The 17,602-nt window shown below is 47.4% G+C and overlaps 1 pseudogene; it reads right to left on the bottom strand.

Moving 5' to 3' along the window:
- Positions 1-15,178: 15,178 nt before the first annotated feature.
- On the bottom strand, positions 15,179-15,847 carry LOC140417903 (uncharacterized; annotated as a pseudogene).
- Positions 15,848-17,602: the final 1,755 nt, after the last annotated feature.

Below are 17,602 nucleotides of genomic sequence, written 5' to 3' on the forward strand. Positions count from 1 at the left end.
TGTGGCGACTGGGGCTTTTCACAGTAACTTCATTGCATAAGCCTACTTGTGACAATAATACAAATTATTATTATTATAAACTAGGTCATAAATACAAGACAGTTACTAATAAATCCAAGATGGACACATTTCTTTATTCACTGGATTAGAATGTGCAACTTGTTACCAGGGAAGGAGTTGTGGAAAGCGCTGGGATGTTTCCAAAAGGAAATGGGACAAGCACATGAGAAAAGGCAATGGAAAGATCAGCTGAGATGAGGTGGATGGGATGGAAGGAGATGTGTGTCGAGGATAATCAGCAGCAGAACAGTTGGACCAACTGGCCTGTTTGTGCATTGTAGAATCTAAGTAGTTCAATGTAAACATCTTTTACAGATTATTAGGATTGCAGATCGGAAATTCAAACCAAACATTAAGTCAAATCCTGACAGAATCTATCAATTTATCAAGAGTTGAAAATCATCGGCCTTTCAATGTGGAAGGAGAAATGTTTGTCCTGCCTGAAAGAAAAGATTGTAAATATCAGTATGACTGGAAAACCACTTAGGCAATAATTACTCACTGAGTGATTGTTCCAGTGTACTGACTGTGCAAAGAGCTTTAACCAGTCACAGAGTCTGTAAAGATATTGCACCATTCACGTCAGGAAGAGCCTGTACTCAGGCTGTGAGTGTGGACCAGGTATCAACTCACCGTCCAACCTGGACAGACAGAAGGACAGCGGCACCATGGAGAAACCGTGGAAATGTGGAGACTGTGGGAAGGGATTCAATTATCCATCTTAAGTGGAAAATCATCAACGCAGTCACACTGGGGAGAGGACATTCACCTGCTCTGTTTGTGGGAAGGGATTCACTCAGTCATCCAGCCTCTATACGTTCACACTGGGGAGAGGACATTCACCTGCTCTGTTTGTGGGAAGGGATTCACTCAGTCATCCAGCCTCTATACGTTCACACTGGTGAGAGGCCATTCACCTGTCTGGAATGTGGGAAGGGGTTTAATGCTTTATCAAACCTCCGGACTCACCATCAGGTTCACTCTGATCAGAGACCATTTAAATCTTCAGACTGTTGTTTTGACTGTGAGAAGAACTTTAAACGCAGAAAGGATTTACTGTTACACCAACGCACTCACACTGGGGAGAGGCCATACACCTGCTCTGTGTGTGGGAAGAGATTCACTTGTTCCTCCCACCTTCTGATTCACCAATGTGTTCACACTGACCAAAGACCTTTTAATTGTTCTGAATGTGAGAAAACATTTAAAAGCAAAAGGGATCTTCTGAAACACCAACACACTCACACTGGGGAGAGGATATTCCCCTGCTCTGTGTGGGAAGGGATTCACTCACTTAGATCACCTTCTGAGACACCAACGAGTTCACACTGGGCAGTGACCATTCACTTGCCCTGTGTGTGACAAGACGTTCACTCAGTCATCTCACCTTGTCATGAGAATGCCACTTTAAGAAATGTTTGTCTGCTAAAGTTACTGCAGTGATGTCAGAGTGTGGGTGGAGCTGAGCTCTCGCTCTGCTTTTTAAAAAAATATATATTTTATTGAAGTTTTTCAAACAAAGACTTTCCGTTTTTACAACTTAATAAAGGAATATACATTAAACGCTATTTAAATAATATATTAAACTAACAACAGATGGAAAAAAATAAACAAAAAGCGAATATCAACAACTAACTAAGAAAAAACAAGAACGCAGGATAATCCTCCTCCCCCCCACCCCCCGCCCCACCTCCCCTCTCCCCCCTGGGTTGCTGCTGCTGTCTTTTCTGTTTTTCCCTGATCGTTCCCTTATCATCTAGACAGGAATAATATGATCAGGGATAGTCAGCATGGCTTTGTGAAGGGTAGGTCATGCCTCACAAACCTTATTGAGTTCTTTGAGAAGGTGACTGAACAGGTAGACGAGGGTAGAGCAGTTGATGTGGTGTATATGGATTTCAGCAAAGCGTTTGATAAGGTTCCCCACGGTAGGCTATTGCAAAAAATACGGAGGCTGGGGATTGAGGGTGATTTAGAGATGTGGATCAGAAATTGGCTAGCTGAAAGAAGACAGAGGGTAGTGGTTGATGGGAAATGTTCAGAATGGAGTACAGTCACAAGTGGAGTACCACAAGGATCTGTTCTGGGGCCGTTGCTGTTTGTCATTTTTATCAATGACCTAGAGGAAGGCGCAGAAGGGTGGGTGAGTAAATTTGCAGACGATACTAAAGTCGGTGGTGTTGTCGATAGTGTGGAAGGATGTAGCAGGTTACAGAAGGATATAGATAAGCTGCAGAGCTGGGCTGAGAGGTGGCAAATGGAGTTTAATGTAGAGAAGTGTGAGGTGATTCACTTTGGAAGGAATAACAGGAATGCGGAATATTTGGCGAATGGTAAAGTTCTTGAAAGTGTGGATGAGCAGAGGGATCTAGGTGTCCATGTACATAGATCCCTGAAAGTTGCCACCCAGGTTGATAGGGTTGTGAAGAAGGCCTATGGCGTGTTGGCCTTTATTGGTAGAGGGATTGAGTTCCGGAGTCGGGAGGTCATGTTGCAGCTGTACAGAACTCTGGTCCGGCCGCATTTGGAGTATTGCGTACAGTTCTGGTCACCGCATTATAGGAAGGACGTGGAGGCTTTGGAGCGGGTGCAGAGGAGATTTACCAGGATGTTGCCTGGTATGGAGGGAAAATCTTATGAGGAAAGGCTGATGGACTTGAGGTTGTTTTCGTTGGAGAGAAGAAGGTTAAGAGGAGACTTAATAGAGGCATACAAAATGATCAGGGGGTTGGATAGGGTGGACAGTGAGAGCCTTCTCCCGCGGATGGATATGGCTGGCACGAGGGGACATAACTTTAAACTGAGGGGTAATAGATATAGGACAGAGGTCAGAGGTAGGTTCTTTACGCAAAGAGTAGTGAGGCCGTGGAATGCCCTACCTGCTACAGTAGAGAACTCGCCAACATTGAGGGCATTTAAAAGTTTATTGGATAAACATATGGATGATAATGGCATAGTGTAGGTTAGATGGCTTTTGTTTTGGTGCAACATCGTGGGCCGAAGGGCCTGTACTGCGCTGTATTGTTCTATGTTCTATGTTCTATGTTCCGCGAGATAGTCAAGGAACGGTTGCCACCGCCTGGTGAACCCCTGAGCCGATCCTCTTAACGCATATTTTATTTGTTCCAGTCTTATGAACCCTGCCATGTCGTTTATCCAGGCCTCCACGCCAGGGGGCTTCGCTTCTTTCCACATAAGTAGAATCCTCCGCCGGGCTACTAGGGGCGCAAAGGCCAAGACGTTGGCTTCTTTCGCCTCCTGCACTCCTGGTTCTTCTGCAACCCCAAATATAGCCAACCCCCAGCTTGGTTTGACCCGGACCCCCACCACCTTTGAGATCACTCTTGTCACACCCTCCCAGAACTCATGCAGTACCGGACACGACCAGAACATGTGAGTGTGATTCGCCGAGCTTCCCGAGCACCTCCCACACCTGTCCTCCACCCCAAAAAACCTGCTCAGTCTTGCTCCCGTCATATGCGCTCTGTGTAGAACTTTAAATTGAATCAGGCTAAGCCTGGCACACGAGGATGAGGAATTTACCCTACTTAGGGCATCTGCCCACAGCCCCTCCTCAATCTCTTCCCCCAGCTCCTCTTCCCATTTTCCCTTCAGCTCCTCTACCATCGCCTCCCCCTCGTCTCTCATCTCCCTGTATATTTCGGACACTTTACCTTCTCCAACCCATGCCCCCGAAATCACTCTATCCTGGACCCCTTGTGTCGGGAGCCGGGGAAATTCCCTCACCTGTTGCCTCGTAAATGCCCTCACTTGCATGTATCGGAAGGCATTCCCTTGGGGCAACTTGTATTTTTCTTCCAATGCTCCCAAACTCGCAAACGTCCCGTCCACAAACAGGTCCTTCAGCTTCCTAATTCCTGCTCGCTGCCAACATTGAAATCCCCCAACTATCCTCCCCGGGACGAACCTGTGGTTATTCCTTATCGGGGACCACACCGAGGCACTCGTCACTCCCCTATGTCGTCTCCACTGCCCCCAGATCTTCAAGGTCGCCACCACCACTGGGTTTGTGGTATACCTTTTCGGGGAGAATGGTAGCGGCGCCGTCGCCAGCGCTTTTAGGCTCGTTCCCTTACAGGACGCCATCTCCAACCTTTTCCACGCCGCACCTTCTTCTTCCCTCATCCACTTACAGACCATCGACACATTGGCAGCCCAATAGTAGTCACTCAGACTCGGCATTGCCAATCCTCCTCTGTCCCTACTGCGCTGCAGGAACCCCCTCTTTACCCTCGGGGTCTTTCCCGCCCACACAAAGCTCATAATTCTCCTGTCTATTTTTTTGAAGAAGGCCTTTGTAATCAGGATGGGGAGGCACTGAAACACGAAGAGAAACCTCGGGAGGACCTCCATTTTAACCGCCTGCACTCTGCCCGCCAATGACAGGGGCGCCATATCCCACCTCTTAAAGTCCTCCTCCATCTGCTCTACCAATCGCGTCAGGTTAAGTTTATGTAGAGTTCCCCAGTTCCTGGCCACCTGAATCCCCAGGTATCGAAAATTCCTTGCTACTCTTCTCAGCGGCAGAGCATCTATCCCCCTGCCCTGTTCCCCGGGGAGCATCACAAAAAGTTTGCTCTTTCCCATATTGAATTTGTATCCTGAGAACTCTCCAAACTCCCTGAGTATCTGCATTACCTCTGGCATCCCCTCTACCGGGTCCGCCACATATAGCAGCAAATCGTCGCATATAGTGACACTCGATGTTCCTCTCCCCCTCTAAGCACCCCCCTCCACTTCTTAGAGTCCCTCAACCCTATGGCCAATGGTTCAATTGCCAACGCGAACAGTAACGGGGACAGGGGGCACCCTTGTCTTGTACCCCTATGTAATCGAAAGTATCCCGATCTTTGCCTGTTTGTAACGACGCTTGCCACCGGGGCCGCGTACAAGAGTCTAACCCATCTAATGAACCCCTCCCCAAACCCAAATCTCTTCAGCACCTCCCACAAATAGTCCCACTCCACCCTATTGAATGCCTTCTCTGCATCCACCACCACCACTATCTCTGCCTCCCCCTCCGGTGGGGGCATCATCATCACCCCCAGCAACCTTCGTACATTGGCATTCAATTGTCTCCCCTGAACAAACCCTGTCTGGTCGTCATGTACCACCCCTGGGATGCAATCCTCTATCCTTGTCACCATCACTTTGGCCAGCAGTTTGGCGTCTACGTTTAGGAGTGAGATGGGCCTGTATGACCCGCACTGCAGCAGGTCTTTGTCTCGTTTCAGAATTAGCCATATCATCGCCTCCGACATTGTCGGGGGTAATATCCCCCTTTCCTTAGCCTCATTAAAGGTTCTCGCCAAAAGCGGGGCCAACAGGTCCATATACTTCCTATAAAATTCCACCGGGAACCCATCTGGTCCCGGGGCCTTCCCTGCTTGCATGTTTCCAATTCCTTTGATCACCTCATCCACCTCAATCTGCGCCCCCAGACCTGCCACCTCCTGCCCCTCCACCCTCGGGAACTCTAGCTGGTCCAAAAAGTGTATCATTCCCTCTTTCCCCTCCGGGGGTTGGGACTTGTACAGCCTCTCATAGAATGTCTTGAACACCTCGTTCACTTTCCCTGCTCTCTGCTCCATCTTTCCCCTTTCGTCCCTAACTCCTCCAATCTCTCTCGCCGCCCCCCTCTTCCGAAGTTGTTGGGCCAGCAGCCGGCTCGCCTTTTCCCCATATTCATATTGCATCCCCTGTGCCTTCCTCCACTGTGTCTCTGCCTTTCCCGTGGTCAGCAGGTCAAACTCCGTCTGTAGTCTTCGTCTTTCCCTGTATAGCTCTTCGTCTGGGGCCGTCCGCATACTTCCTATCCACCCTCAAAATTTCCCCCACTAATCTCTCTCTTTCTTTACTCTCTTGTTTCCCCTTGTGGGCACTGATGGAAATCAGCTCTCCTCTAACCACCGCCTTCAGCGCTTCCCATACTACTCCCACCTGGACCTCCCCATCGTCATTGACCTCCAGGTATCTTTCGATACATCCCCTCACCCTTCTGCATACCCCCTCATCCGCTAGTAGTCCCATGTCTAATCACCAGAGTGGGCACTGCTCCCTTTCCTCTCCCAGTTCCAGATCCACCCAATGCGGGGCGTGATCTGACACAGCTATAGCCGAGTACTCCGTTCCTGCCACCCTCGGGATCAGTGCCCTTCCCAAAACAAAAAAGTCTATCCGGGAATATACCTTGTGGATGTGGGAGAAAAAGGAAAACTCTTTACCCATCGGTCTGGCAAATCACCACGGATCTACTCCCCCCATTTGCTCCATGAATCCCCTAAGCACATTGGCCGCTGCCGGCCTTCTCCCTGTCCTGGATCTGGACCGGTCCAGCCCTGGGTCAAGCACTGTGTTAAAGTCCCCCCCCCCCCATTAACAAGTTTCCCACCTCCAGGTCCGGGATACGTCCCAGCATTCGCTTCATGAATCCCGTGTCATCCCAGTTCGGGGCATATACGTTCACCAGCACAACCGCCTCACCCTGCAATCTGCCACTCACCATCACATACCTGCCCCCACTATCCGCCACTATGGTCTTAGCCTCGAACGATACACGTTTCCCCACCAGTATTGCCACCCCTCTGTTTTTCGCGTCCAACCCTGAGTGGAATACCTGTCCCACCCATCCTTTCCTTAGTCTAACCTGATCCGCCAACTTCAGGTGCGTCTCCTGGAGCATAACTACGTCCGCCTTCAGTCTCTTCAGTCGCAGTGCGCAAACACCCTTGCCCTCTTAATCGGCCCATTTAAACCTCTCACATTCCACGTGATCAGCCTGGTTGGGGGGCCATTTACCCCCCCCCTCGTCGACTAGCCATCCCCTTTTTTAACCCATCTCCTCACCCAGGTCTCACGCACCCGTCTGTCCCCCAGACGGCGCCCTCCCGTCCCGACCACCTCGTCTCGTATCAGCACCCCCTTACTCTCAGCAGCAGCAACCCAGTTAATCCCCCCCCCCAGATCCCCCTCTAGCTTGATTACTCCCCCCATGTTGCTTCCGGAAGTCAGCAAACTCTGGCTGACCTCGGCTTCCCCCGTTCATCCTTTGACCTCCCTGCGTGTGAGGCTCCCTTCCTTCCTGCACCCTTTTTTCCCACCATAGTTTCCATAGCGTGGGAAAATACCCGCGCCTTCCTCTCGGCCCCGCCCCTAATGGCGCAGTTCCCTCATTCCCCTTCCCTGTCCCTTTTTCCACCGGCGCCCACATTTCTTCATGTCCCCCACATCGGGGGGAGAAAAATTCCCCGTCCAACATTATTATACATTAGCCCTCCCCTCTCCCCACTTTATATTTCTGTGCCACCACATCGCTACCCCTCTCCGGGCATCAATTTCTCAAGTCTAGTCCAATTTCTCTTCCTGAATGAATGCCCATGCTTCCTCCGCCGTCTCGAAGTAGTGGTGTTTGCCCTGATATGTGACCCACAATCTCGCCGGCTGCAGCATCCCAAATTTGACTTTCTTCCTATGGAGCACCGCCTTGGCCCTGTTGAAACTCGCCCTCCTTCTCGCCACCTCCGCACTCCAATCTTGATACACGCGTATCACCGCGTTCTCCCACTTGCTACTCCGTGTCTTCTTAGCCCAGCTCAGTACCATCTCCCTGTCCCTGTAGCGATGGAACTTCACCACTATTGCTCTTGGTGTTTCCCCTGCCTTTGGTCTTCTCACGAGGACCCGGTACACTCCCTCTACTTCCAGGGGGCCCGTTGGGGCCTCAGCTCCCATTAGTGTGTGGAGCATCGTACTCACATACGCTCCAGCATCAGCTCCCTCTGTTCCTTCGGGGAGACCTAAAATCCGTAGGTTCTTCCTCCTCGAGCTGTTCTCCAGGGCTTCCAGCCTTTCTATGCACCTCTTATGTAGTGCCTCGTGCGTCTCCGTTTTTACCACCAGGCCCTGTATCTCGTCTTCGTTCTCGGCTGCCTTTGCCTTCACTCCACAGAGCTCCATCGCCTGGACCTTTTGTGTTTCCTTTAGTCCCTCGATTGCCAGTAACATCGGGGCCAGCACCTCTTTCTTGAGCTCCTCCACACATCGTCGGAGGAACTCCTGCTATTCCGGGCCCCATGCCATCTGGGCTCCCTCGGCCGCCATCTTGCTTCTCCCTGGTCTTCTCTGCCGCTGCTCCAAAGGATCCTCCGCAATCTGGCCACTACTGTCGCTCCTTTCCATCCACACCCGGGGGGACTCCTTCCTTAGTCACCTCACACTGGGGTTGGCCGCAAAAAAATTCCGTTGGGGCTCCCGATAAGAGCCCAAAAGTCAGTTGAAACGGGAGGTGCCGAAACGTGCGGCTTAGCTGGTCATCGCCGCAACCGGAAGTCTCGCGCTCTGCTTTTTAGTTTCACTTTGAGAAAAGCTTGGGTGTGTCTGTTTTTGTTTTTGTTCTTTTCATTGTTGGAGTGGAAGCCAGCCAAAGCAGGTGTACTGTTGTTCTCTCTGCCATGTGAAGACTATCTCTTGATCATTTGGTGAAATCAGCGTGATACCTGTTCTCAGTAGTGAATTTAAGCCTGATGTGCTTCTGTTAAAAGTTTTTTAAAAGTCTTATGGATGTTAAAAGGAAAGCTTAAGGATTACTTTGTGTTGTATTCGTTGGTGGTTGTATTTGAATTAATGGGTGCAAAGATGTTCACTGTATGTTTTAAATAGATTAACTTGAGTTCACAGAATAAACATTGTTTTGCTTTAACAAATACTGTTAGATGTCTGCTGCACCACACCTGTAGAGTGGGCCGTGTACTCCCCATACCACAATCTATTAAAATTTGTGGGTCAGGTGAACTCCATGTTACACTTTGAGGTTCTCTAAACCCTGGCCCATAACAAATTGGGGATTCGAGGGGGATAAAAGTCTGTCTATTGGATTGGCTTAGTGAACTTGAAAACTGGGAGGGGTGAACATATTGTGGTTGCTTTTCAGGTGTGGTATTCCAGTTTAAGTGGGGAATATGTTGTGGACAATGGCTCTTTCAGAGGCTCTGAAGTTTTTGGGGGTGGAGACGATCACACGCAGTACTTTATGGATAGAGACTAAAAGCAGACTGTTAGATTTGGCAAAAACATTGCAGGTAACATTATCTGACAAAATGCGAAAAGTTGAGGTAATTATGGTGGTGGCTAAGCATTTAAAATTGCCTGAGATACAGTTTGACTCATTGGAAATGGCAAAAATTTAGTTACAAATGGAACATGAGAGAATTAAAGCAGCTTGAATACGAAAGAGAGCGAGAGGAAAAATAAAGAGAGAGAGAGGAAAAAGAGGGAGAGAGAGGAAAAAGAGTGAGCGAGAGGAAAAAAAAAGTGAGAGAGAGGAAAAATAAAGGGAGAAAGAGTTTGAACTTCAGAAAATGGCCATGAAACATGACAGTCAGTTAAAATTGGCGGATTTAAAGGGAAATGTACAGTTTGAGGATAGCGATGAGGATAGTGAGAAAGAGTGTCAAAGTCGAAGGCTTGGTGGGGATCTATTCAAATATGTCCAAGTATTGCCACGGTTTGACGAGAAGGAGGTAAAAGCTTTTTTCATTTCATTTGAGAAGGTGGCTAAACAAATGTAATGGCCACAGGACATGTGGGTATTGCTGATTCAAACAAATCTGGTAGGTAGGGCTAGTGAAGTGTTTGCATCACTACCAGAGGAGGTATCTGGGACATATGAAAAGGTGAAAAATGAAACCATCTTGAAGTTGATGGTTTATTTATTTTTTCTTAGGGGAAGGTGTCATAAGAATGTCACTTTAAGAAATGTTTGTCTGCTCATGTTACTGCAGTGATGTCAGAGTGTGGGTGGATTTCATAGATTTCATAGAATTTACAGTGCAGAAGGAGGCCATTCGGCCCATCGAGTCTGCACCGGCTCTTGGAAAGAGCACCCTATCTGAGGTCCACACCTCTACCCTATCTCCATAACCCAGTAACCCCACCCAACACTAAGGACAATTTTGGACACTAAGGGCAATTTATCATGGCCAATCCACCTAACCTGCACATCTTTGGACTGTGGGAGCAAACCGGAGCACCCGGAGGAAACCCACGCACACATGGGGAGGATGTGCAGACTCCGCACAGACAGTGACCCAAGCCGGAATCGAACCTGGGACCCTGGAGCTGTGAAGCAATTGTGCTATCCACAAGGCTACCGTGCTGCCCAGAAGCTGGAGCTGAGCTCTCGCTCTGCTTTTTAGTTTCACTTTGAGAAAAGCTTGGGTGTGTGTGTTCTTTTTGTTTTTTTCAGTGTTGGAGCTGAAGCCAGCCAAAGCAGGTGTACCGTTGTTCTCTCTGCCATGTAAAGACTATCGCTTGATCATTTGGTGAATTCAGCGTGATACCTGTTCTCAGTAGTGAATCTAAGCCTGATGTGCTTCAAGTTTTTTTAAAGTCTCATGGATGTCAAAAGGAAAGCTTAAGGATTACTTTGTGTTGTATGCTTTGGGAATTGTATTTGAATGAATGGTTGCTAAGCTGTTCACTGTATGTTTTAAAAAGGTTAACTTTTGTTCATAGAATAAACGTTGTCTTGCTTCAACAAATACTGTTAGATGTCTACTGCACCACACCTGTAGAGTGGGCCGTATGCTCCCCATACCACAATCTATTAAAATTTGTGGGTCAGGTGAACTCCATGATACACTTTGGGGTCTCTAAACCCTGGCCCATAACACACCTGACTACACACCAACTTGTTCACACTGATCAGAAACCGTTTAAATGTTCGCACTGTGAGAAGGGATTTAAAAGTTAACAGAATCTGCTGAAACACCAGCAAGTTCACACTGAGGAGAGGCCATTCAACTGCCCCGCGTGTGGGAAGGCATTTGTTCAGTCAAACAACCTGCTCAGAAACCAGCAAGTTCACAGGTGGCATCAGGGTTTGGATTCTGCTGTTATTGTTGCTGTTAATCACATTCAGAACTGAAATTTATTTTGACGCCTATTTCATGTGGGGTTCCACAGTTCTGTGGTATATATCAATGATTTTGAGTTAAATGTAGGAGCTATGATTAAGAAGTTGGTGGAAGGTACAGAAGTTTTTCATATGTTTGACAATGCGTGGGTTTCCTTCAGGTGCTCCGGTATCCTCATACAAGTCCCGAAAGAAGTGCTTGTTAAAGGTGACATTCTGGATTCTCCCTCAGTTACCCGAACAGGTGCCGTAGTGTGGCAGCATTAATATCAGCCTGCTTGTGACAGTAAAAGATTATTATTATGCAGAATAAATTCGTGGACAGCAGGAAAATATCAATGGACTGGGTCAGATGGACAGAAACATGGCAAACGGAATTCAATCTGGAGCAGTGTGACATCAAGAATTTGGAGGGTAAACAAGAGAAGGAGATGAAGAATAAATGGGATGATGCTGAGAATTATACAGGAACAGTGACCTTGGATTCAAAAGCCACAGATTCCTGAAGGTGGCTGGACAGGTAGATCAGGTGGTCAAAAAGGCATTTGGGACCCCTTTCTTGTCTGAGGCCCAGAATGAAAGGACAGGGTGATTATGTTTGAACTTTATAAAACATAGAACACATCGAGAGTGCTGAGTACAGTTCTGGTCACTACATTAATCAACTGTAAAGTAAGGATATATTAATCAACTAATGTAATCTTAAAATAAATTCATAATTTATCATATAGTTACATTCATTGTTCAGTTAATCAAATCTAGGGGATAAAGATAATACAAACTAACAAAGGATTGCAACAGTGAAGAAATCTTAATTTTTCAGTTAATTAAATTCTGAGGTGTTTAGATAATAATAAAGAAAAGCATTTCAGTTAACTCCATATAACAAGGTGACTTCAGCACAATGAAGAAGCTGATTGGTGAGTAGCTGATAAACCGTTATTTATTTTAATATGAAATTGATTCTGGTTCAGTCAGTTAATAATCAGATAAATAAAGTCTTGGCAGGGCATCTTAGTCCCATGGAGAGCACATCCAGTGCCCTGTGGGAAAAGCAGGATGTTTCTCATAGGCTGGACAGTCACAAGTGCAGGAAATGTCATCAGCTGGAGCAGCAGGAAGCAAAGAGGAATGGTCGAGAGGTATGTTTATGCCTGGAAGCTGTTTCAGTGAGATTTGATATTTCTAAGGACAAGATTCCATGCATTGTATGGTATATATCAATGATTTAAACATTGTCATAGGGGACATGTTTAAGACAGTGACAGTCTTGCGGTTGACAGTGAGGAAGAAAGCTGTAGCCTGCAGGAAAATATCAGTCAACTGATCAGGTGTGAAATAAGTTAAAAATGGAGATTAATCTGCAACATTATGAAGTGATAAATACATTTGGGGCAACTTGTGGATAATTCTTGTTGAGAATTTCTTCAATTGTACTAATCCAAAGAAACTTTTCCTTTAATTTCACTCCCTCTGACCACTTTCTCGATGGTTTCAAATTCAGTTTCTCAATGGAGCATGTGTTAGTGTCTCAGTGATTTTTTAAAAGTTTCAAACTCTTCTCGCCACCTTTCCCCACTGCCTGACCTGTTGTCCAGTAACTGAGCAAGTCTGGGACCTGTTCTTCAGTATAGGTTCACCAGGCACTTCCGCATGCCAGTTACTCCGCACGGAACAAATTGTTTCTGCACACTCACACTGACTTCCCAATATCTTGCCACACGCTCTACCCGATATCAGCCATTCCTAGACTTTCAGGTGACCCTATCAAAGGATCAAATGGTGTCTGTTTCCACATCTTTGCTGACCTGCATTGTCCCGATGACTTGGTTTGTGGCCAGACTAACAAATGCAGTTTTCTTCAAAAACAAATGTCCAAAAGCAATGATACAAACATGTCCAAGAGAAGCTGTAATTTATTTGCCTAATTTACACTTCCCCTTGTAGCCACTTAAAATGGCCAACTCCCGATTCAAAATGGCGAACGGCAAAGGCTGATGGGAAAGTCAGCCAACAGGACAAAAACGAGCAGCTGCAGGATGGCTGTGTATTTACCTCTGGAAAGGCCAGACACTATCGATACCAGCAACCACCAGCATAACAAAACAACAGCCATCTGCATACTAATGAGCAATCCCCGGGAACAATAAGCAACATTTAGACACACAAAGCAAAACCAGACTCTTCGGCGCCAGCAGGAGCCTACACAAAAGGAGGTGACGACCACCTCAAGACCGCCCATCAATCAGGGAACCGCTCCAGCATTGGAGAAAATTGAACCAAGCGATTGGGACAAAGTCCAATCACCTTTGGGCAGTTTGGGCAGCACTTGTGGATAGCACAATTGCTTCACAGCTCCAGGGTCCCAGGTTCGATTCCGGCTTGGGTCACTGTCTGTGCGGAGTCTACACATCCTCCTCGTGTGTGCGTGGGTTTCCTCCGGGTGCTCCGGTTTCCTCCCACAGTCCAAAGATGTGCAGGTTAGGTGGATTGGCCATGATAAATTGCCCTTAGTGTCCAAAATTGCCCTTAGTGTTGGGTGGGGTTGCTGGGTTATGGGGATAAGGTGGCGGTGTTGACCTTGGGTAGGGTGCTCTTTCCAAGAGCCGGTGCAGACTCGATGGGCCGAATGGCCTCCTGCTGCACTGTAAATTCTATGATAATCTATGATAAACTTGGGACCAGGTACAGGGTCCGCCTCGAAAGGCGGGAAGCCCCTGGGAACTATAAGAATTGAGCCCCAAGTTCAAATCGCTCTCTTCTCCACCGCATCTCCAGCTCTTCATTCTTCAGCAGCTGATTGAAACTGTAAGTCTTACTTCAACGCTTGCTACGAGATAGGCGCTCCTAGCTACCAGTCTGTACCAACTTCGAATCCCGCAGGCTCAGAACCCGAACGAAAGGCCATTTGTTTCCCTGACCTGGTGGGCCAGTTCCAAGTTAAGTATAGGCCTGTTAGTTGTAGAAGTAGCTTAGACGTAGAATTTGTGCATGAGTAGCGATTACTGTGTATAATAAATGTGCTTTGATTTAAATCTTACTAATCGGTGTATTGGATTATTGATCATTACTCGGACTTGAACCACGTGGCGGTATCATAAAGATACCTGGCGACTCAAGAGCAAAGGTGATAAAACAGAGCAATTGAACTAAGGCAAAGTTAGCAACACCCTTCACTAGAATGTACATCAATACCAGATTGAGCTGCAACATTGAATTACACCCAGGGTGAGTTATTCCAGCTCCCATTTGCTGCTGTCATTTTCCTGTTTCTTCTCCAATCCTCAGTCCCTTTTCTCATTCAATCAGACACATCTCATTAATGACTATCCCATCTCACTGATCAGCCCTAGAAGAACTGTACTGTCCAATACAAAATTCTCATAATATCTATCAAACAGATTTAAACATTCCCAGCTGATTCCAGGCATTATTCTATTTTGTTTGTTCTTCACTTTAACCCATTATAGTGTCTGACATTTCAAATCGATCCCAAATTTAAATAACAATGTTGTTCGGCTCATTGATTTTATTCCTGTTCAATTTATTTCTCCCTAAATAAACTCTTTTTGATACTAGACTGCTTTTTTCCCATTAGTTTTTGTTGATGCTCGAGTGCTTTGAAATAACAACTCAATCAACTTATTTTCTCAATTCCAATTTCAGAAACAATTCTACCCAAGCTTGCACGCACTCACTCCCGTGTTCAAGCACCTTGTCTCGGGAGTTAACAAATGGCCCAAATGGTTACGGCCAAGTCTTTGAAAACCAAAGTCTTTAGTTCAAACTGTCGCCATGTTGTGATGCTTGTAGAAAGATTTTGGATTGTCCAAACTTCTCAATCACTTGCTGCAATACCAGTGGCCCTGGAAACATCATCAGCTGTTTAAAAAAGACACAAAGAATATTTGACTCTGTCCAAGAGCCCATAGGTTGAATTGTCCATTTCTGTCAATTTCGAAACTTAGAATTTAACAATGCCCAGTTAGTAAATGATTGTGATGAATTAAATAAACAGCTTTCAGCAAAACATACTGAATAGGAGAAGTAGGCTATTTGGCCCCTCTAGCCTGCTCAGCCATTCAATAAGGTCATGGCTGATCTGTTTGTGTTGAGTTCCGTATTCCCACCTACCCCTGATAACCTTGCATTTCCTTGCCCAACACGAATCCATGTACCTCTGCCTTAAAAAACTTCAGCCACACTGTTTCCACTGGCTTCTGAAGCAAAGGGCTCTAATTTGTGTACTTTATCATGTGTCAGCAGGTTGGCTAACTTAATGAATCCCTTCCCCCACAGGGAGCAAGTGAATGGCCTCTCCCTAGTGTGAATTCGTTGGTGTGTCAGCAGTTGGAATGACTGAATAAACCCCTTCCCACACATGGAGCATGGGAAAGGCCTCTCCTCAGTGTGAATTTGCCGGTGTTTCAGTAATACAGATGAATGAGTGAATCCTTTCTCACATAAGGAGCAGGTAAATGATCTCTCCCCAGTGTGACCTCGCTGGTGCACAGTGAGGGCCGATGACTGCCTGAAATCCTTTACACAGAATGTGCAACTGAATGGCTTCTCCTCAGTGTGTAGTCGCTGGTGTGACTGGAGGATGAATAACGCAGTGAATCACCTCCCACACATGGAGCACGAGAATGGCCTCTGTCCAATGTGACAGCGGCAATGAGTTTCCAGCTCCGATGGGTAATTGAATTGCTTCTCACAGTCTCCATATTTCCACGGTTTCCCCATGGTGTGGCTGCGCTTGTGCCTCGACAGGCCGGATAAATGGCTGAAGCCTCGTCCACACACAGAACATGTGTAGAGTTTCTCGCTCTTGTGAATGGTGCTTTCTGGCTCCATATTCAAATTTCTATGAGAGTCAGGTTACAATAGATTGAGCAGCACTGTAAGATCTAGAAATGATGTTTGATTTCTGTGAGACGTCTGACTGCAAATCCTCTCCTAATACCCTGTGGAATTGATTTAAAACAGAATAAAGTATGAGAGCTGCAAGGAAATCTGTAAATCCTCATCCCACACACTCTCCCTCCTCCCTGGGCTGAAATCCAAACCCCTCTCACCATCTGCATCATTTCTTTCCTCCACTCCCAGTTTTCTCCCTCCCTCTCCTCTGCCTGGGTTCAGCGAAACGAGGCTGGTGAATAGCGGGAGAGGCCAAAAACGAGATCCGCGTCAGGCGCCAAACAGTTTGCGATGCAACCAGCCCCCGCCCTTAGACAAAATCGGGATCTCGCCGTAGAGTGGCAAGAAACCAATTATCACCACTTAAACCCCATTTCCATACATTCCATAATGAGAGCCACTCATTATCCAACGGCCTCCCCTCATTCAGCGGCCTCTCCAGCAAGTGCTCACGCTGGCGCCGATTAGTACTTCTTTTTAAAAAACATGGAATGGCTCCCGGGGGGGCTCCCAGGCCATCGAAGGCCTGTGTGTGGTCAGGGTAAGTGCAGGGTGGATCCTTGGCCCTCCCTCTGGAACGTGGGCAACTTGGCACTGCCCAGCTGGCACTGCCAAGGTGCCCAGATGGAACTGCCAAGTTGGCAGGAACACCTGGGTGACAGGGTGTCAGTGCCAGGATTCCTGAGTGCCAGGGTGGCACTGCTAAGGGTCAGGGTGCAAGGGGCCATGCCCATAAATTGAGTGTGGGTGGGGGGGGGGGTTGAAAGGTGGTATAATGCAGGGCAGGTAAATAGGGGCTTCTGGGAGGTTGTGCGGGGTGATGGGTGGGTGTCTTAGAATGGAGAGGGTGCTGTAAGTGGGCTTTGGGGGGGGGGGCCTGAAGGGAAAGGACCCCTTGGGACTCCATAGCAGGGTGTCTTCACTTGGGGGTGTGGGGTCGTGTCCATGTATGTGGGGAGTGACATTGCCCATGGGTGGAGGGTGTGGGGACCCACAAGCACATTTCAGAGATTGAGGCATCCTTTCAAAATGGCGGCCCGATCTCTGAGTTCAGCTTCCCAGCGCTAAAAAATTCTAAGTGTGGACTAAACCGGTGAGAAACTCCCCAGGGCCTATAAAAGTGACTAAATGTCATTGTATAGCGGTGGGGAACTCCCTAAACACTCGCCAGAAATCAACTTAGAAATGTTTCAGGAGAATCGCACCCACAGTTCACCAGCTACACATGGAAAGGGATTCACTTGGTCATCCCATTTGCTGACACAAGTCATATTGGAGGGAGACCATTCAGAAACTTCATATATGTGGGATGTATTCCGTTTTTGCACCAGTCAACACTTCAGCTTTGACAGTTCAAAGCAGTCGATATACAATCAGTGCATATTTTGTGCTAATGCGCTGTTTAAATGTTTTCTTTGTGAGAAAAGCACGGTAGCGGGCAGCATGGTAGCACAAGTGGATAGCACTGTGGCTTCGCAGCGCCAGGGTGCCAGGTTTGATTCCCCGCTGGGTCACTGTCTGTGTGGAGTCTGCAAATTCGCCCCATGTCTGCGTGGGTTTCCTCCGGGTGCTCCATTTTCCTCCCACAGTCCAAAGACGTGCAGGTTAGGTGGATTGGCCGTGATAAAAAATTGTCCTCAGTGACCAAAAAGGTTAGATGGGGTTATTGTGTTATGGGGGTAGGGTGGAAGT

Source organism: Scyliorhinus torazame, chromosome 5, assembly GCF_047496885.1.
Source record: "Scyliorhinus torazame isolate Kashiwa2021f chromosome 5, sScyTor2.1, whole genome shotgun sequence".
NCBI classification, from domain to species: domain Eukaryota; kingdom Metazoa; phylum Chordata; class Chondrichthyes; order Carcharhiniformes; family Scyliorhinidae; genus Scyliorhinus; species Scyliorhinus torazame.